Source organism: Macaca thibetana, chromosome 2 (genome assembly GCF_024542745.1).
Source record: "Macaca thibetana thibetana isolate TM-01 chromosome 2, ASM2454274v1, whole genome shotgun sequence".
NCBI lineage: Eukaryota > Metazoa > Chordata > Mammalia > Primates > Cercopithecidae > Macaca > Macaca thibetana.
In genome coordinates, this window is record NC_065579.1 from 169,886,390 (window position 1) to 169,908,623 (window position 22,234).

Below are 22,234 nucleotides of genomic sequence, written 5' to 3' on the forward strand. Positions count from 1 at the left end.
TAGTTTTAAGTGCATATATATTTACCATTATTATATTATCTTGCTGAATTGACTTTTTAAATCTATATAATGACATTCTTTGTCTTTTTTTGTACTTTTAGGTTTAAATTTTGTTATATCTAAGTATAGCTATTCTCAGATGCTTTTCATTTCTGTTTTTGTGGATTTTTTTTTTTTCTCCACTTTTAGTCGATGTGTGTCTTCACAGGTGGAAAGAAGTTCTGTGGGCAGCATGTAATTGGGTCTTGTTTTTTTTTTTTTCCTTAATCCATTCAGCCAGTCAATAATTTTTAATTGTGAAATTTAAATTGTTTACGTTCAAGTTTGTTATAGATAGGTAAAAACTTCTGTCATTTTGACATCTTTTCCTTTTTTTGGTTTTTAACATGTAATTCTTTTATTTTGTGAAGGTAACAAAATATACAGAGCAAAACTTTTCCTGTTTAAAATTAATGTTTTACAAATCTGTATTATCACTTGTATATAAATACTATATAGCTGTTCATTAATTAGGTGTATAAGTCCAACAATGTATTCTTCTAACTGTTAAGCAAAAACTATATATATATATATATATTTTTTTTTTTTTTTTTTTTTTTCAAATTTATCCGAGTGTCCTACGCCGCTTACGCTGGTGACCACTGCGATCTCTGTCAGCTGCGTGCAGTGACAGGAGGAAAGAATCATTGTGTGTGTTCAAGAGTGCGTCAGACTCAATTTCCAAAAGTTTTACCCCTAAAAGCACGTAAATATACAAAGATGGATCCTTCATATAAATTAAAAACAAAAAAAATCAATTTGAGTTTATTTCAAATACAGAAAAAGTATGGCACAGGTGTAAGCCACGACATGGTTTCCTTTAATGATATTGAATCTTGTATCACACTGGCCAGCATGAAGTTTGTTACTCAGACTTTACAGGCGTTTTCCTTAATTCAATCAGTCCTGCTCCCAGCACAACACAGGAGGTGATTGGAGAATAATAGCCAGAATCTGGCCTGCTTGGCACCATGATACAATCAGGGAAAACAAACCAGGGCGCCTGCACTGCTTCTCAGACCAGGACGTTTCTCTTGGGTAACTGCTTTTAAAAGGAACTGAGATCTGATGAGGAGGTTCCTAGAATTGGAGCACTAAAGACAGAAGCGTGAGGAGGCTGGGGGTGAGGGCGGCAGCGTCCGCCCCAGAGCGTCTCTGCCCTCGGTCCTGGCCTGGCCATTACATGGCCTCGAACTGATCAATACACTGCCTGGTGTTGCCCTGCCGGATCTGCCGCAACGTCTTGTACTTGTCCCGACCTTGCCTCATGTTCTCATTGTGGATGATGTAATTATGAGTCCTCTTATTCTCATCTTGGGCCTGGGACAGCTCGCCGCTCAGCGTCAGCAGAGGCCGCTGCACGCGCTCGTTCTCCGCTTCGGTGATGTGTTTCTCCTCGTTTCGGTGATCCCGGATGCCCTCGCTAGACAGCTCCGCTCTGTGTAGTCCGTGGGCTCCGAGCCCTCGTCCTGCAAGCTGTCTTGGACATGGTAGCTCACCGTCTTCTATACAAGGGGCGGTGGGGGCGGGGGTGCAGTCATCACCAGGTGCAGCTCCTCCTTGGTCTTCACCAGGTCATCCTGGGCTTCTCTGGCTCTCTGCTGCCACTCTTCAACTTCACCTCCTTGCGCCGCCGTGCTCCTTGCGCCTCTGTGCCTCTTCCAGGAGTGCGATCTTCGTGGTGTACTCTGCAAGCTCCGCAGCCGGCAGCGCCTGGCTCTTTATCAGATCCACCACTTGTCTCTCCAGCTTCTCCTTGGTTAATGAGTACAAACATATAGTTAAATAGAAGACATAAGTTCTAATGTTTGATGTCAGAGTATGGTGGCTATAGTTAATAATAATGCTGGCCGGGCGCGGTGGCTCAAGCCTGTAATCCCAGCACTTTGGGAGGCCGAGGCGGGTGGATCACGAGGTCAGGAGATCGAGACTATCCTGGCTAACATGGTGAAACCCCGTCTCTACTAAAAATACAAAAAAAAACTAGCAGGGCGTGGTGGCGGGCGCCTGTAGTCCCAGCTACTTGGGAGGCTGAGGCGGGAGAATGGCGTGAACCCGGGAGGCGGAGCTTGCAGTGAGCCGAGATCACGCCACTGCACTCCAGCCTGGGAGACACAGGGAGACTCCGTCTCAAAAAAAAAAAAAAAAAAATTAATAATGCTTTGTTTGTTTCAAAAGAGCTAGGAGAGAGAACTTGAAATGTTCTCAACACAGAAATGATAAACACTTGAGGTGATAAATAACCAAAATATCCTGACGATTATTGCACATTCTATGCAATTAACAAAATATTTCATGTACCCCATACAATGTGGAAATATTATTCATTAATTTAAAAACATATATATGAAATATTAAACATAGATTCAGATTTTTCTCAATTTCTTGTATTGGTCTGGTTTCTCATAATCCCTTGTAGGGTGTTTTTTGCCACTTGGTTTTTCATTTCTTGATCAAAAGTACTTACTACTTAGCATCTAGAAACAATCACATATATTTCTGTGCTATTTACTTTGAAATATTCTGGTATAACAAACTGTTCCCTTTTTTATCTCAGGGTAGAAACTCAATTACTAGTATCCATTGAAAAAAAATCTATATATTCATTTTTTGAGCTAAAAATCTAAAATCTCTTTCACACAAGTAATTTATAGATTTGTGTAAGTATCTGCTATGGTTTGGACATTTGACTTTACAAGCCTCATGTTGAAAATTTGATCCCTGGTGTTGGGAATGGGGCCTAGTAGGAGGTGTTTGGGTTATCAGAGTGGATCCCTCATGAATAGATTCATATATTTTCTGGGAGGTGGAGTGTTGAGTGAATGTTAGCTCAGCTAGTTCCTGTGAGAGCTGGTTGTTTAAAAGAGTCTAGCACTTTTCTCCCCATCTCTCTGCTTTTCTCTTGTGATCTCTGCACATGCTGGTTCCTCTTGGCCTTCCAGCATGAGTGAGAGCAGTCTGAAGCCCTCACTGGAAGCAGATGTTAGTGCCATTTTTCTTTTACAGCCTGCAGGACTGTGAATCAAATAAATATATTTTCTTTATAAATTACCCATCCTCAAGTGTTCATTTACAACAACACAAATGGACCAAGACAGTATCACATACTTGCATTTTATAATTCCCACTTATAGCTATTTTTCTTACTTCATCACATGGGAAAATTTTAATACTATACAGGTCTTAGAATTTGTAGATTAAAACTGTGAGGATATTCAGCTGAAATGCAAACAATTTTCATATTCATTAAGGCAATGTCAGTATAAATGGGCTTAAATATTACATTAAATGATTTCAGTGCCTTTTTGAGCATATTGGACATTTAGAAAACAAAAGACAAGACTCATTGTGTGAGCAACCATATTTCCCCAAATTCCAGGAAGTTAAAAGGAGAAAAAACAGTTTGTCCAGAGCTGTACTGCACTAATGTAAAGCAATACATTTAGCCAGATTCCTAATAAAGTCATGTGAATGACATTATACTTAAACATTTTGTAGGGAAAAGAAAAATATGAATTGCTATTTTAATACATAATGCTAGAATTCATCATAGGCAGGAAATCATTTTATAATTGGAAATAAATTTGTAAGTACTATTGAGGATGATCAAAACACAAAGAGATAGCTAAATTCTCTATATGAGTAATCAATAAAAATATACAGGAGTGAGGAGAGAAGAGAGTAAAGAGGTGGATGGAGAATCATGGAGAGAGTTCACAGTAAACCCATAGAAAGAACCTGCCACTTTGGAAAAAGTTAACCAGTAAAAAATTTCAAATGATGACAAAATCAAAGGGCATATTTAAAGAGCCTTTAATATAAGTCACATTTTACATCCCAGGATCACAACTGTTAGCTATGTGACATCTGCTGTAACTGTGTGCTTTAGTTTTTTGTGTGAAGATATGTGTGTGGAATGGGACTGAAAAGTTTGAAGTTAATAATTCCTGGCATCCTCACAGAATGGTGTTTGAAATTTCCCAACTAAATTTGTGAAGGGAGGGACTACCTTTGTATGAGAACTCCAATCGATTTTTATCAGCATAAAATAGAATTCCTTCATTCTCAACTTTAAAAATGGGATTCACATAAAATTTAGGAAAATTTTAATACTTGAGGGCATGTTTGAAACAGTCTTTAAATTTTACATATTTTAATTCATATTATTTCTCAATATTGAATTTAATATTCTTAATCAATTTGGTATCCCAAATATTTAAAAATCTGCCATATTCTCTATGTGCATTAGAAATAATTTGAAAATTTGCAAGGAGATTTTAATAAGGTATATTACATGATAATAAACAGTAAATTTAGGGATGTATTCACAGTAACACTCTAATTGTCTAAGTACCCTCAAATTCACACTGAAACAAAAAGAAACTACAGGATGTATCTGAGTAACCAAAAGAGATTTTATGAAGCCCATGCCTTGAAATCTCATGTCCTTTCCTCATTGAAGGGCCCTCAAGACACCTCTCAAGGACTATTAACTTTATTTATGTACACATCTAATAAACTTGATTATTGGCATTACCTTCCCAGAGCAGATATAACCGTTTTAAAGGAAACTATAAAGCGCAGGCTCAAGAGCTGGGAAACCATAGCTGGCTGGATCCATTTAGTGTAAAGCACTGTATCTCCTCCATTCACCTGCACCTCTGCTTCAAAGTCCCATAGAGCAGAACTACTGTCTTAAAATGTAACAAATTCGGCCGGGCATGGTGGCTCATGCCTGTAATCCCAGCACTTTGGGAAGCCGAGGTGGGTGGGTCATCTGAGGTCAGGAGTTTGAGACCAGCATGGCCAACAGGGTGAAACCCCGCCGCTACAAAAAAGACAAAAATTAGCTGGTCATGGTGGCCAGTACCTGTAATCCCAGCTAGCTGGGAGACTGAGGCAGGAAAATCGCTTGAACCCGGGAGGTGGAGGTTGCAGTGAGCCAAGATCGCGCCATTGCATTCAAGCCTAGGCAACAAGGCAAGGCTCCATCTCAAAATAAATAAATAAAAATTTTAAAAAAGTAACAAATTCAATTATTTAAATCCTCTGTGGAGATCACAACCAATAAAATATAAGGAAATAATGGCTGTGACACTGTAATTTTCCATGTTACTTCTCCAAATAGATTTATGCAATTTATTCTTCCAGTCCCAGCTACTTAATAGAATTTAAGTTCTTAAGAGATGAAAGAATGGTTGGTTCTGAATCAAAAATAAAAGTTCTATACTTTTTTTTTTTTTTTTTTTTTTTTTAAGGGATGGGTCTTTGTCTGTTGTCCAGGCTGGAGTGCAGTGACATGATTATAACGATTATAGCTCACTGCAGCCTGGAACTCCTGGGCTCAAAAGATCCTCCCATTCAGCTGCTTGATTTAGTTTATACATAGATGTTAGGTTGAGAAAGAAGAAAAGTGGGTTTACAGTAGAGAACTTTCGGTTAAGTATTTGTTATTTTTTGACTTCTTGCTTAATGTGACAATGAATTTTTTTTCCCCTGTGTTCATAGGTTGTAATTAGACTTAACTGGTTTTTCCATCCTTTTCTGAATGTTATAATAAAAAAAATCTACTGGAAACATGTTGAAACTATTTTAGTTTGAATACATGATAGAAACTCTATATCTTTTTCATATTTTTTTATATCTATCTTACTTTTCTTGAACTCCAGTCCAATGGATGGCAATTTCCACTTGAATCTCCAATGTCATAGTAATCTTAACATTTCCAAATTTTAACTGACCTATCTGTCCAACTCACCCCCTTCTTCCAGTGACTTCTGATATTTTCCGAGTCTCTGTCAACATTTTCCAGTTTATCTAAAATTTTGGAGCCACTGTCACTCATCCCAGGCTTCCTCGGTGTCTTCCCCTATATCTAATCTGTTATTATAGTCTTTAGTAATTTTTTAGGAAAACTTAAACAATTTTTTTTTTTTGTCCAACTGCCTTCATTGTAGTTTTGGCTGCTCACAATTGGAAGGTTTTTATTAAATCAACCCCATACTGGCTCACTCAGACTGCAACTAGGCATCTCTCCTGGCCTCTGCCGCCATTTTATTTTGTAAGCGCTTCTTAAATAAAGTGAGATATCCTCAAAAGCTTCCAATGTTCTAAGTCACCTATGTGGCCTTTTGTGTTCTCCATAGTCGAGTCATACCTTAACATAGGATCGTATTTTACCTCTCTCTTATAAAATATGAAAACTCACTGCAGCTTTTTCAATTTTACACAGGTTCCTTCTGTTCTCTGAGCTGCCATTCTCCTTGAACTATATCTGTTGGAACCATAGTTCTAATACATTTTTTTCAAGGCTTGGCTCACAATTAAAGCCTACTACATCATTCTCTGGCCATTGTACCAGATTACTCATCCTTTCCTACTTTGAACTTCTGTAGAACCACCTGCTTTATCACATACGTCACATTTTCTTTGAAAGGCCTTATTTTTATAGTTCAGGATAGAATACGAACTTCTTGAGGCAGGGACATGCCTTATATGAATATGACAATAATACCAATCATATAACACTTATTGAGCTCTTATTATATTTATTCTAAGAATATATATTATCTATTTCTGTCTTACAAAACTCAGTAAGATGTTATAATTATTACCATTTCATAGATGAAGAGATGAGACACAAAGAGGTCTAGTAGTGTTTACAAGGTATTACAAACATTGAGTGGCAGAAGCTACATTTAAATACAAGGTGGCTGACTTCTTTGCTTCTGCTCTGAACTATGGCCTTAGTTTACGTTCTTATCTCCCATGTGCACAACACAGATCTCAACAAAAAAGACATGTTCCTCAAAATATTTTTTATAAAATGAATCAAAATCAGGAAAAATTCAATAGTCAGTATTCTTTACATGTCTTTTATAATATTTAAACTGCCTCTCACGATGAAACACCTTAAAATATCTGGGATTTGCCACTAACTTTGCTTCTTCACATCCTTACTCTTCCTTCAGCTACATGAATAATTTTTCAACAGCCCAAACAATTTTCTTACTGCACATTTAATGAAACCAGTAAAGCTAAAACATTCTGAGTGCTCAGCAGTGACAGTGTCAGCAAGCAATTAATCTCCAACAGTTTACCTACCATGTTATGACCACTAGAGCTCAGTTCAGCTCCTCACATGACTCTACTTCCTAATTATCTCCTGGAAAAGAAAGTCTGTCAGCCAAAAGCAGAGCATCAAGAAAATAGTAAGAAAAACTGATGGAGATAGAAACAAGGTTTTCATCCATAAAAAAAAAGGATGCACATATTTTCCATAGAGAAAAACAATTCCGGTCTTGGAACTTTTTTGATTGGTTACTTTTCAGCTTGCCTCAATTTCACCCTCTATAAAATTGGTTTCACAGTATTTGTGCATTAGAGAAGGATATTGTAGGACTTAATTAAAGCTTATAAAACATAGAGAGAACCTTTCTGTAATTACCTTGCCATTCACCTTTGTCATTTATCTTTCCTCAAGGGGGCCATATCTTTTATCCGTTGTAATATAGAAGAAAACCACAGAACATCAGGTGATGCCATTGTGGAAAAGGATTTTATGCAGCTGTAAATAAGTAGCAACATAAGGCAATACTTGGCAAGATAAAATTCCAGCATATATAAGCTGCAAAAATAAAGCACCAGACTTTATCACTGTGTCAGCTTCTACTCTTAGCCCACAAGAGTCTATTCTCAAGCGAACACTGTCAGAGTGATCCTTTAAAAATATAAGACAAATACTCTCATTCTTCTCAAACTCCTCATAGTTTCCCATCTTTGCGAGAATAAAAGCCAAGGAATTTACAAGAAGTCACCTACAAGAATTTTCATTCTTTGGCCCTCTCTTTTTCCTCTAACCTCACATCCTATTCCCTCCCAAATCATACTGGCTTCCTTGCCAGGCATGTGCCTGTCTCATGGATTCTGTCTGGCTCATTTTCTAAATCTCAAATGCTCTTTAGCCAAATCTCTGCATGATTCATTTATTTTATCTCTCCTTCAGATTTTCACACAAATGGCACTTTGTTAGTGAGATCTTGTTTGAGCATCCTATTAACAATGGTACCCTGACCTTTGCCCTCTTTAATGTTCTTCCCTGCTAGAATTTTTCCATAATCTTTATCATCATATGACAGGCTATAGATTTAAATTGTTTATTTATTGCCTGTTTCTCCTTACTAGTTTGTACACTCCATGTGCATAGGAATATTGAGTTGTTTTATTTACAGATTTATTCTCAGTACCTGGAAAACTGCTGTCACAAAGTTGTTTTACTGAGGTAAATAGTTATTGAATAAATAAATAAGCTGAAAAAATTTCAAATCTGAAAATGAAAATGAGGCAGTATGAAACATAGTCAAGCAACAATTTTCTACAAGTGTAAAAATGTCCAGGTGTATTTACAGATAAAATTTTTCATTTTCATGTATTATTTGTTGCTATATTAAAAGTCGTATGATTAGTTAGGCTATTAAATAATTTAATATTTATTCATAATATTTGGATATGTAGCATTTTCTCCAAATTGTGGGAAATAGCACAAAAAATGGTGGTTTCATATCTCATAAAGTGGCCAAAAAATAACGTTTTAAAAGCTAGACTATCCTGCATTGAACAATCACTTTTGTATCCCTATTCGCCAGATGTTTTAATTCATGCCTCAAAGAAACATGGTGCGTGAGGGATATAGAGAGAAGCTACAAAGGCACAGAATAAAAATAGAAATATATAGGCTTTTAAATATCATGGTAAAGGGAAGAATTTTAGTTGAAATAAATCTTAATTTGATCTAATAGGTGTTCGTGCCAATAAATGGAATGTAAATACATGTTGCATGATAATCAATTAGCAACGATAAGCTTAATTTTATTCTTTATTATTCAAAAGATAACTGGGAGATTCCTTTTAGGTCTAGGTACCACAATAAAAAAATAAGCAGGGGGTAAAGGAAAAAGTGGCTAGTCTCTGGCAGAAGTTCAAATCATGTCATATGAAGTTGACAAAAAAAAAAAAAAAAAACAGAAGAAGAAGAAGAAGAGGAAGGAGAAGAAGAAGAAGAAGAAGAAGAAGAAGAAGAAGAAGAAGAAGAAGAAGAAGAAGAAGAAGAAGAAGAAGAAGAAGAAGAAGAAGAAGAGGAGGAGGAGGAGGAGGAAGGTGGTAAGTAGGTGGAAACAAAACCCTATTAAATATATGTATATATTAAAAAGAAGATAAACTAAACTTTTTTTGCTTGCCCCCAGAGCAATACACAAGGACTAGACAAAGAACAATATCAATGCAAAGAAGAATTTGGTGAGAGAATTTTCCATTCTCAAGTGGCGTGCCTGGGAGGTAATATAATTTGTACCAATATATCGGCTCACATAAAAAGTGACTAAGTACAAGATTAGAGAAATTTAAACAGGGATTCAAGTATTAGAACAATGGATAATAATTTTGCCTTGTCAGGTAATTATTTTAAAATCTTTAAATATAACTCTACATCAAATTATTAATAATTAGAGTTGAATCCAGAGAGAGAACACTTTGCCACATGCAGATTTCAGGGTTGCCGTCTAAGAAAAAATGTACAATTTTAATATGAATTTTATTTATTTAGCAGGTTATAACATTTAGGAATATTTATCAAGTTTTACAAAACATACCCTTTAATTTCATTTCTGAAAATGTATCATAAATTATTGTATACTGCAGCATTGCTTCTAATAGTAAAATGCTGCAAACCATTTACACTTCTAAAAATAGTGGATTGGTTAAATAATTTATGTTATATCCAAATATTTTACCAACATATATATCTATTTAAATAATGTTATAGGAGAAACATTAATGGTAAAGAAGCATGTACAGGGTATATATACATTGTAATAAAATTTCAAGTATATAAAACTTGTTTGGATAGTATAATTAATTACTATAAAAATTAGCTTATACATTAATTTATTGACTGTGTATTATAATGTCACCCATAACATGAGTCACATCTCATCACACATACACACACACACACACACATCCTCACACACAGATAAGTGGCTTATCTAATTTTTTTTTTTTTTTTTTTTTTTTTTTGAGACGGAGTCTCGCTCTGTCACCCAGGCTGGAGTGCAGTGGCCGGATCTCAGCTCACTGCAAGCTCCGCCTCCCGGGTTTTACGCCATTCTCCTGCCTCAGCCTCCCGAGTAGCTGGGACTACAGGCGCCCGCCGCCTCGCCCGGCTAGTTTTTTGTATTTTTTAGTAGAGACGGGGTTTCACCATGTTAGCCAGGATGGTCTCGATCTCCTGACCTCTTATCTAATTTTTAAAATTATTTTTGTTTTAAAATAAATGTATGATACCTTTATAATTTTGTTCAATGTAGTGAAACGAGAAATAAGCTCCTTGTAATTACCTTTACACATTCCATTGTTGACCAAACCATATTGATTCTACCTTCAAAATATTTCTAGAATTACTATTCCTCTCCACTGAATATTTCAAAAGACTCCTAATGGTTTCTTTCCAGATTCATTGCCCTCAAGGATGTCAACACAACTATTTATAAAGTGTAATTTTGCTGAAATTCACTAAGATAAAGAAGAGAAAAATAGGAGAAGATGGACTTCCATATTTTGAAGATAGGACCCAAATAATTTCCTAGATCATGCATTGATCGATAGTGTTTTTCTTTTTTTTTTTTTTTTTTTTTTTTCTCCTCCTTTTTTTGAGAGGGAGTCTCGCTCTGTTGCCCAGTCTGGAGTGCAGTGGGGCGATCTCTGCTCACTGCAAGCTCCGCCTCTTGAGTTCACGCCATTCTCCTGCCTCAGCCTCCCGAGTAGCTGAGTAGCTGGGACTACAGGTGCCTGCCACCACGCCCGGCTAATTTTTTGTATTTTTAGTAGAGACAGGATTTCACCGTGTTAGCCCGGATGGTCTCAATCTCCTGACCCCATGATCCACCCACTTCGGCCTCCCAAAGTGCTGGGATTACAGGCATGAGCCACTGCGCCTGGCGATTGATAGTGTTTTTCTATATGGAGATCATTTTACAGGACTATAACAATATTCATTCTAAGATTTTTGTTTCATTTAGCTGATTTTCATAACCAGCACAAATAGAAGTTTTTTCCAATACTTTAAGGTTGACATTTAAACATTATGGAATTTGTTGCATTCAGATAATTTCTCAGCAATTATAGACACAGGGAATCTATGTATTTTTTTTTTTTTCACTTTCCTATCTATTTTGCAATCTGTAATACTGTTAACTTTCTAACACAGGTTATTTTTTAAAAGTAATAATTTTCTTAAACCTTTCTGGATTATTTGATATCAACATTTGTTTCAGCTTTATATTTAATACAAAGTTATCTAGGAAAAATAGTTGTTAGAACAGTGTAATTTATTTTCTGATTGAGTATGTTGGTTTCACTCATTTGTGATGGTTGATGAAAATCTTAAAACACAAAAACAAATTCTAGCATTTAGTTTTACCTAAAAGTCACTTCAATAGGATAAAACTTATTCTACCATTAAGTTTCAGTTTTATATGTTCTTCTTTATCTTATTTGCATTATTCTGAAATGTTTCCGTCAGTATTTCTTTAACAGAGGGAATCATTTACGATTCTATTGTAGTTCTTTTTACATGTAGAATTTATTTATGTGGAATCCAATAAGGAATATGACTTCTTTCTGTTTCCATATGGCTTACTTAGTTCAACTACATTAGGCTCTTCATGATTTCTACCAAGACTAATAACAACAGAAAACACCATCACCGGTTCATCTTACTCCTCTCATGCTTGCTTTTCCTGAGAAAGACAAATTTACCAAACTATCTCTTAGAAGGAACATATGGTTCACTAAGTGTGTTGAAAATAAGACTGGAGACCAGAAATATTAATGAGGGATTTTGTATTAAGAACAACATTTTGCTTGATATTTACTTTCAGTTTTCAAATAAAATACTATTTACTCATTTGTATTGCAATATTTATTGGAATAGGTATTTTCATCTTTTCAGCATTAGTCCACAAAATGGCACTTTCAGTGTATTGTTGCTTACATATTAATATACTACAGAAATGAAATTTAAAACATATTTTTAAGACCTACACTGAAGCCATGGCTACTTGTGTATACCGGATGAATTTACTAGGCAAGTATTTGACTCCTGATTATAATAACCCTTCAGAAAATACAACGGAACTTCACTTAAGTCAAAACAATAAGGACATTATTATCACTGGAAATTTTCCCCGTAACTATATTAATGAATTAATTGGATTGGATTTGTAGAAGCCTCATTGGTATCACAATGAGCACACTGGAAGAAAATGATTCTGTAACAAATTATTTACCTTTGTGAGCAGATGTTACCTCTTTCTGTATACAATGAAAGACACTAGATATTTGGATTTTTAATGTATCTAACTGGTACAACTACTTTTAAAATTATAAAATGCAAGCAGCATAAACTTCCTTCTACTTCCTTTCTTAGGGAATTACTTTTGCAAGTATATTTTTCTTGACTTTTTTCCACATCAGACTTTAAATGAAGACAAATAGAGTTTCTGAACTCACCATAAACCTATTTAAAATATATTTAAGACTTAACATTTTTTGCAAGATCTGACATGAGTTACCTACACATTGGATATTTTTGCCAGCATACACCCACAGCACACACAGAAACATGTACACATAAACACCATATATGCACACATACACAAGCATATCTATACCACACATAGGCATATATACATGAAAACATACAGAGAAAAAGTACCACATCTACACACACACACACACACATACACTCACACACACACACACAACTAGATGTTATTTCACTGATTAATGGGGTTCTACAAGACCTTTGGTTGACCTAATCCTGGTTATTGATTTTTTGCTATTCCACTTAGACCAGAAGGAAATTGGTAGTGATTCAATTTCCTATTACCCCATTTAGAAGTAAGGAATTAATGTCACAGTGAAGAAAAAAGAAAGTATATATTGTGTGAAGATGAAATATGGTGTATTTTGTGAAGGGAGATGAAGAAAAGGTACTGTTAAGAAGAATGGGAAAGATTAGAAAAAGGTAAAAAAAGCTTGATGATAAAAGGTGAAGAAATGACTATGAAACATGACAAGGTAGACAAAGGAAGAGACATGGTATTGTACAATAAAAGAGATTCAGTGAGCACATTCTTCACTTTTTCTGTCAGAATGGCTTTCTTTTCTCATAAAAAGGGAGAATATTTGCAAAAGGAATGAAGACACTTCCATTTTCCTCTGGCTTTTTTGGAAATAGATTCTTCTTTTTGACTGTTGAATTCTTAAATATAATAAAAGAAAGTAGTCTGACAAGACTGAAGAATGGTTCGAAAAGAGAGCTCAATCATTTGACATATTTTTATGGTTCAGTAAAATTTCTCTTTCACTATCACCACTTCCAGCCAGCTTCCAGTACCATGAGAGACTTAGAACTTCACTGATTTGAGCTCTTTATTTCTAGAAATATATATTATAAGTTCTACCTTTGTTTAGAGTTCCTTTTCTCTTACTTTGTTAAAAGGACACACATTCCCTATTGTCGTATAAAACATTTTTGTCAGATTTTTTCTTAAGGTAACATACTCTTTGGTAAAAGTCAATTAATTATCAAAACTAATCTGCTCTCTACTGTTTTTATTGGATATATGTGGCCAGGGAGCAAAAGCAAAAGGATATTTTATTTCCCCTTTTATTTGTTTTTTCATTTACAACCATCTGGCATAAACCTGAAACTTGTGACAGGGGTCCCATTAAAAAGAGGAATACAAAAACATGAGCAAGGGTTATTTTCATAACTGAAGATTGAGACTATATTCACACATTTATGGAGCCTTTGTTGAAAGATCTCGTGTGGTTACATATTTCAGATATCTGACTTTAGGCTTTGTCATGACTTATAAAATGAGGCAGACATTTGTGACTTGTCCATAAAAATATGTTATTAAATGGGGACTTTATTACTTAATAATTAAGGGTATAGGTATGAAATTTTAAAACCTGGATTTTTTTTTTTTTTTGGTGCTACATTCTATCTAGCTGTGTGCCTATGGGCACTTCAAGATATTCTTATATAAATGGGGATCATAAGGCAACTTCCTCAAAGGGTTGATTTGCTGATTACATGAGAATAATGCATATAAAACAGCACCGTTCACATCTCTTCTAATTTTTCAATAAATGTGTGTTATTATTACTTGAGAAGAAAACATAGTTTTAGTCATAGAGTGAAGTCATAGAACTCTGTAAATACCTTGATTTACATGATCATTCTGCATGTGGATCCAAATGTTAACACTGAAAGGAATTTTAAGCAGTGAATAGGCTGCATTTTGACTTAAAATGTTAAAAGGCTGGCACAGTGGCTCACACCTGTAACCCCAGCATTTTGAGAGGTTGAGGCGGGTGGATCACCTGAGATTAGGAGTTTGAGACCAGCCTGGCCAGCATGGTCTCAAGTAAAAATCTTGTCTCTAGCAAAAATACAAAAAATACAAAAAAACAAAACAAAACAAAAACAAAAACAAATAAACAAAAAAAAAAAAATGGTGGCGGGCGCCTGTAGTCCCAGATACTCCAGAGACTGAGGCAGGAGAATGGTTTGAAGTCTGGTAGCGTGATACCTCCACTTTGCTCCTTTTATTTAGGATTATCTTTGCTATTTGGGCTCTTTTTTGGTCTCAGATAATTTTTTTTCTAGTTTTGTGAAAATGTTGTTGGTAGTTTGATAGAAATAGCATTGGATTTGTAAATTGCTTTGGGCAGTATGGCCATTTCAATCTTCTCCTGAATAATGTCTTTTGAATTGTATCATCTCTGATTTTTTTGAGCACTGTTTTGTAATTCTCATTGTAGATAGTATTCACCTCCCTGGTTATCTGGTATTCCTAGGCATATTAATTCTTTTTGTGGCAACTGTGAATGAGATTGCATTCCTGTTTTGGCTCTCGTCTTGGCTGTTGTTGGCATATAGAATGCTAGTAATTTTTGTACGTTGATTTTGTATCTTAAAACTTTACTGAAGTCATTTATCAGCTGAAGGAGCTTTTTGGCTGAGACTATAAGGCTTTCTAGTTATGGAATCATGTCATTTGCAAACAGGGATAGTTTGACTTCCTCTCTTCCTATTTGAATTCCTTTTATTTATTTCTCTTGCCTGATTTCCCTGGACAGAACTTCCAATACTATGTTGAATAGAAGCGAAGAGAGGGTATCCTGGTCTTGCACTGGTTTTCAACGGGAATGTTTCCATCTTTTGCCTATTCAGTATGATGTTGGCTGTGGGTTCATCATAGATGACTCTTATTATATTGAGGTATGTTCCTTCAATACCTAGTTTACTGAGAGTTTTTAACATGAAGGGTGTTTAATTTCATTGAAAGTCTTTCCTGAATCTATTGAGATAATCATGTGGTTTTTGTCTAGTTCTGTTTATATGATGAATTATATTTATGGATTTGTGAATGTTGAACCAATCTTGCATCCCAGGGATAAAGCCTACTTGATTGTGGTGAATTAGCTTTTTTCATGTGGTACTGGATTCTGTTTGCTAGTATTTGAGGATTTTCGCATCAATATTTACCAAGAATATTAGCCTGAAGTTTTCTTTTTCTTGTTGTTTCTCTGCCAGATTTTTGTAACAGGATGCTGCTGGCCTCATAAAATATGTTGGGGCGGAGTTCCTCCTACTCAATGTTTTGGAGTACTTTTAGTGGGAATGGTATCAACTCTTTGATCTGATTGCGAATTTGGTTGTGAATCCATCAGACATAGGGCTGTTTGGTTGATGGGCTGTTCATTACTGATTTAATTTCAGAACTCATTGTTGGTCTGTTCAAGGATTCAATTTCTTCCTGATTCTGTCTTGGGAAGGTGTGTGTGTCTAGGAATTTATCCATTTCTTTTAGATTTTCTAGTTTGTGTGCATTGAGGTGTTCATAATATTCTCTGATAGTTAATTGTATTTCTCTGGGGACAATGATAATATTCCTTTTGCTGTTTCTGATTGCGTTTGTTTGGATCATCTCTCTTTCTTCTTTATTAGTGTAGCTAGTTGTGTATGTATCTTACTACTTTTTTTTTTTTTTTTTTTTCAAAAAACAGCTCCTGGGTTCATTGATCTTTTGGTTGATTTTGTGCTTCTCAATCTCCTTAAAGTCAATGACGATGTTGGTTATTCTTGTATTCTGCTAGGTTTGGGGTTGGTTTGCTCTTGTTTTTCTCATTCTTTCAGTTGTGATCTTAAGTTGTTAATTTGAGATCTTTCTAAGTTTTTGATATGGGTATTTACTGCTATAAATTTCCCTCTTAACATTGCCTAAACTGTGTCTCAGAGATTCTGATATATTGTGTCTTCATTCTCATTGGTTTCAAAGAAACTCTTGATTTCTGCATTAAATTATCTATTACCCAAAAGACATTATTTAGGAGCAGATTGTTTAATTAATTTTATGGCTTTGAGAATTTTTTTTGTCTTGAATTCTACTTTTACTGTACTGTGATCTGAGAGAGAGGTTAGTATGATTTTATTTCTTTTGCATTTGCTGAGGATTGTTTCATATTTAATTATTTGGTTGATTTTAGAGTACATGCCATGTGCAAATGAAAAGAATGTATATTCTGTTGCTTTTAGGTGGAGAGTTCTGAAGATGTCTATCAGATCCATTTGGTGCAATGTAGAGTTCAGGTCCTTAATATCTTTGTTAATCTTATGCATTGATCATCTGTCTAATACTGTCAGTGGGTTGTTGAAGTCTCCTACTACTGATGTGGGAGTCTATGTCTCTTTGAAGGTCTCTAAGAACTTGTTTTATGAACCTGGGAGCTCTAGTGTTGGGTGTGCATATATTTAGGATAGCAATGTCTTCTTTTTGTATTGAACTCTTTACTATTCTGTAATCCCCTTCTTTTGTCTTTTTAAATCTTTGTTGATTGAAAAACTCTGTTTTGTCTGAAATTAAAATTACAACCTCTGCTTTTTGCTGTTTTGCATTTGGTTGGTAAATTTTTCTTCATCCCTTTATTTTTAGTCTATGGGTATCATTGCATGTGAGATGGGTGTCTTGAAGATAGCATAATGTTAGGTCCTGCTTCTTTATTCAGCTTGACATTCTGCCTTTTAACTAGGGCATTTAGCCTGTTTATATTCAAGGTTGGTATTGATATGTGAGGATTTTTTCTGGTCTTTTTGTTGTTAGATGCTTATTATGCAGACTTGTTTGTGTGGTTGCTTTATAGTGTCACTGGTCTGTGTACTTAAGAGTGCTTTTGTAGTGACTAGTAATAATCTTTTCTTTTCATATTCAGTGCTTCCTTCAGGATCTCTTGTAAGGCAAGTCTGGTGGTGACACATTCCCTCAGCATTTGCTTGTCTGAGAAGGATCGCACTTCTCCTTTGCTTGTGAAGCTTAGGTTGGCCAGATATAAAATTCTGGGTTGGAATTTGTTTTTGTAAAGAATGTTGAATATAGGCCCCCAATCTCTTCTTGCTTGTAGGGTTTCTGCTGAGAAGTCTGCTGTTAGTCTGATAGGCTTCCCTTTGTAGGTGACCTGTCCTTTCTCTCTAGCTGCCTTTAGCATGTTTTCTTTCATTTTCACCTTGGAGAATCTGAAAATTATGTGTCTTAGGGATAATCTTCTTGTGAAGTATTTTGTGGGAGTTCTCTGCATTTTCTGAATTTGATTGTTGGCCTCTCCAGCTAGGTTGGGAAAATTCTCCTGGATGATATTCTGATATATAATTTTCAAGTTGGTTCCATTCTTACCATCTCCTTCATGGAGGCCAATAAGTCATAAATTTGGCCTCTTTATATAATCCCATATTTCCTGGAGGTTTTGTTTGTTCCTTTCTGTTCTTTTTTTTTTTTTTTTTGGTCAACTGTCTTATTTAAGAAAGCAAGCTCAAGCTCTGAGATTCTTCCCTGAACTTCATCTATTTTTCTGTTAATACTTGTTATTGCACTATGAAATTCTTATAGAGTGTTTTTCAGTTCTATCAGGTTGGTTATGTACTTTTCTATACTGGCTATTTTGTCTGTCAGCTCCTGTATCATTTACTGTGACTCTTAGCTTCTTTAGATTGGGTTTCATCATTCTCTTGAATCTTGATAATCCTCATTCCTATCCACTTTCTGAATTCTGTTTCTGTGATTTTAGTCATCTCAACTGTGTTAAGAACTCTTGCTGGACAACTCATGTGGTCATTTGGATAAAAAAAACACACTCTGGCTTTTTGAGTTGTCAGAGTTCTTGTGCTGGTTCTTTCTCATCTTTCTGGACTGATATTCTTTTGATCCATGCTGCTGCTGTCCTTTGGATGAGTTTTATTTTTTGCTTTTATCCTATTAGATGACCTTGGGGTTTGATTGTGTATAAAGTAGGTTCAATCAGCTGGTCTTATTACTCTAACATTTTAGGGGGCCAAGGTTCAGCTCAGTACTCCTGAGCTGTGTACTCTAATCTGGGGGACTGTTATTGGTTCCCGACTTTGACCTCTGATCCTTGAACTTGCTGCCCTGGAGGAGTCCAGGTGCTCTCAGACTGCTGTTCACAACACTCTGATGGGAGGTGCCAGTCAAAGTACTTCAAGGGGCAGTGACAGTGAGATCCATCCTCATTCATAAATTCCAGCAGCAGCAGCAGCAGCAGCAGCATGGCAGGCTGCCTGCTTACCAGCTAGGGCAGGAAGCTATCAGGTTCCAGGGTTCTAAGCCTCTGTGTGGGCATTGCAGCAGCAGTGGTAGCAGTGTGGCTTGGGGTGGGGCCCACTGGTGACTGTGTATGCATTTGCACTGGTGGCAGTGTTAGCACAAGAGCAGGGTGCTGATAGGCCCAGGGCTGCATGCACCCTCTGTCTTGTTCATGCTGGGCTTGCAACAGTGGCTCCTCAGCACTGCGAGAGGATTCATTGTTTTCCATGTGTAATTTCATGCCAGCAACCCTGGTGCAGGGGCAGGGCACTGAAAGGGATCAGATGGCTGGCTTTGTGCATGCCAGTGCTCTGATGACAATGGCCGTGTGATGGGTGTGGTGGGGGTGGTGGGTGGAGTGGGTGGAGTGGGCGCAGGGTGCACAGGCACAGTTGACTCAGCATTATTTTTAAGAGCCTTGGGACTTTCAAAATGGTAAATGAGCATTGACTTCAAGTTAAAGTTACGAGCTGCATTAACCCCTAATGAGAAAGGCAGTCTCTTACGAAACTTTGAAGCCAGGTATTGACTTTTTCTTTCTAGCTGTGAAAAGTTCTTAACGTCTTTCTCTAATTTAAGGTTGTGTTGTCTACATTAGGAACCTATTGTTTAATGTAACCGCCTTTATCAAATCCTTAGCTAGGTATTCTGGATAACTTGCTGCAGTTTCTACATCTGCAGTTGCTGCTTCACCTTGCATTTTTATATTATGGAGACAGCTTCTTTCCTAAAACCTGATGAACCACACCTGCTAGCTGCAAACTTCTCTTCTGCCACTTTATTACCTCTCTCAGGCTTCATAGAATTGAAGAGAGTTAAGAGTTTGCTCTAAATTAAGCTTTATCTTAAGAGAATATTGTGGCTGGTTTGATCTTTTATCCAGACCACTAAGATTTCCTCCACGTCAGCATTAAGATTGTTTTACTTTTGTTTTATTTGTGTGCTCACTAGAGTAGCACCATTCTTCAAAAACTTTTCCTTTTAACAACCTGGGTAAGTTGCATCTCATTGTGGTTTTAAATTGCATTTCCTAAATGGCTAATCGTATTTAGCATTGTTCCTTGTGCTTGCGTGCCATTAATATATCTTTCTTTTTAAAAAATATTGTGTTTAAGTCCTTTATCAATTTTTAAATTGGATTGTTTATTTAGTAGTTGTTGAGTTGTAAGAATTCTTAGATTCTCAGCAGAGAAACAATTTGTAAATATTTTCTCTCATTCAGTGGATTGTCTTTTCATTCTCTTGATAGTATCCTTTGATGTAAAAATAATTTTAATTTTGATAAAGTGTAGTGTATTTATTTATTTTAATATACTGTTTATTGTACATTTGGTGTCATATCTAAGAATCTCTTAACAAATCCAAGGTCCTTAAAATGTAATCATATTTACATTTCTAAGAGTTTCATAGTTTTAGTAAATATCTAGATTTTTTATCAATTTTTAGTTATGTTTTTCTATATGGTATAGGGTAATTTTTTTGTTTGGCAAGTGAATATCAGTTATCATAACATAATTTGTTGAAGATATATCTTTTCCCTATTTTGTGGTCTCAGAACCCTTGACAAAAGTAAATTTACTATAGATGTATGTATTGATTTCTCAATAGTCAATTTATTTCATTGATTCTTATGTCTAGCCTTATGCCAATAGCACACTGTTTTGATTAAGGTAGATTTGTAGTAAATTTTAAAATTGAGAAATGTGAATTCTCTAACTTTGTTATTTTCAGTATTATTTTGGCTATTCTGGGCCCTTTTAATTTTATGAAAATATTAGGATTTCTGTTTCTGTTTTAAAAAGATAAATTTTTGCAGAAATTTTGCATTTTTGTGCAGATATGTAAAAATTTTTGCTTTGAATGTATAGACTGCTTTAGGGAACATTGCCATCTTGAAAATGCTGTCATGCAGCCAATGGATATGGAACATATTTTTATTTGTTTAGATTTACTTTAATTTCAGCAATGATTTGTGGTTTTTAGTGTAGGGTCTTGTACCATCTTGATTAAATTAGTCCCCAGTATTTTATCATTTGTGATGCTATTATAAATATAATTATTTTCTTAATTTTCTTTTCTGATCATTGATTGGTAATTTATGGTAAAGCAAATAATTTTTTGAGTATTGATCTTGTATCTTGCAACTTTGATACTTCACTTGTTACCTCCCACAGTTTTTGGGTATGTCTGGATTCTTTAATATGGTCTATATATAGACTCATGTTATCTAGAAAATACCATTCCTTTTTCCTTTTGTGTTTGGATGCTGTTTTTTTTTTTTTTTTCTTGTCATATTTTAGGCAGCACTGCTAGTATTATGTTAAGTAAAAGTGGTGAAAGCAGGTGTCTTATTCTGATGTCCTTGTAATACCAGCCTCATAGGATAAGTTAACTAGTATTCCCTTCTCTTCTACTTCTTGGAAGAATTTGAGATTAATAGATATTAATCTTTCTTTAAATATTTGGTGGAATTTTCCAGTGAAACCATCTAGCCTTGGCATTTTATTTTTTTATAGGTATTTAATTATGTATCCAATATCTTTATTCCTTGTAGTTCTATTCAGATTTTCTGGGTTTTTTTTTTTTTTTTTTCTTCAGACTCTTTAGGCTATGTGCCACAAGAAATTATTCTTAGGTCCAAGCTGAAGATGCAACTGATAGAAGAGGAAATCTCTTCTCATGGTTATGTTAAAAACACAAAAGAAAAATCCCATTGCACAAGCACATCTTAAGGTTCTCCTTATGTCACACCCACCCCATTTGGCAAATCAATTCACTTGGCTAAACCTAAAACCAGATAGAGAACAGTGTCCTCTGAAACTGTGGGAGGAACTACAATGTTACGTGGTAAATAATGTACCTACATGAAAAGATGAAGAACCAGCAGCAAGAGTTAAATCTTCAGATAAGGTGTTAATACTATCAGCAAATTCCCTTTTCACTTATTATTTTTATCTATTTGTGTGGAATATAAAAATTCAGCTATAATTTAATCAGAAATAAAAAAAGAAAAAGCCATATATTAATTTCATATTTTGCAATGGTAAACATACATCAATTCTTTCTGAATTTTTGTATATTATTTTGCTAATTTTCTAGGATTAGATGCTTAAAATTATATCAAGTATGGTTGACTTTTCTGTATTTTAAAATTATATTGAAAGAGTAAATTCTAAATTGTGCATAGACTGCTTAATAGTTGTTTTGATTTCACTGATAGAATTATTACTATAACCCAAAGAACAACCAAGATCCATCTATATTAGTGATCTTAATAAAAATGACTGCATGATATCAGGTGTACAATGGTCTCAACTTAAATATTGAGATAATATTCTGTTTCACTTAAAATTTTTAGAAGAGCAGATAATAGAAACAAACAAAAATAAAATGAGTAAGAGAGAGAAACAGACAGAGAGAGTGAAATAAAAGGAAAACAAAATAAATCTGTTGGATGTCTATATATTACA

General features: G+C 35.2%; 1 pseudogene; it reads right to left on the reverse strand.

Annotated features, from left to right (window-relative positions):
* Window positions 1–1,082: 1,082 nt before the first annotated feature.
* Window positions 1,083–22,234, reverse strand: part of LOC126949024 (ezrin-like) — a 31,712-nt pseudogene continuing 10,560 nt past the window's right edge.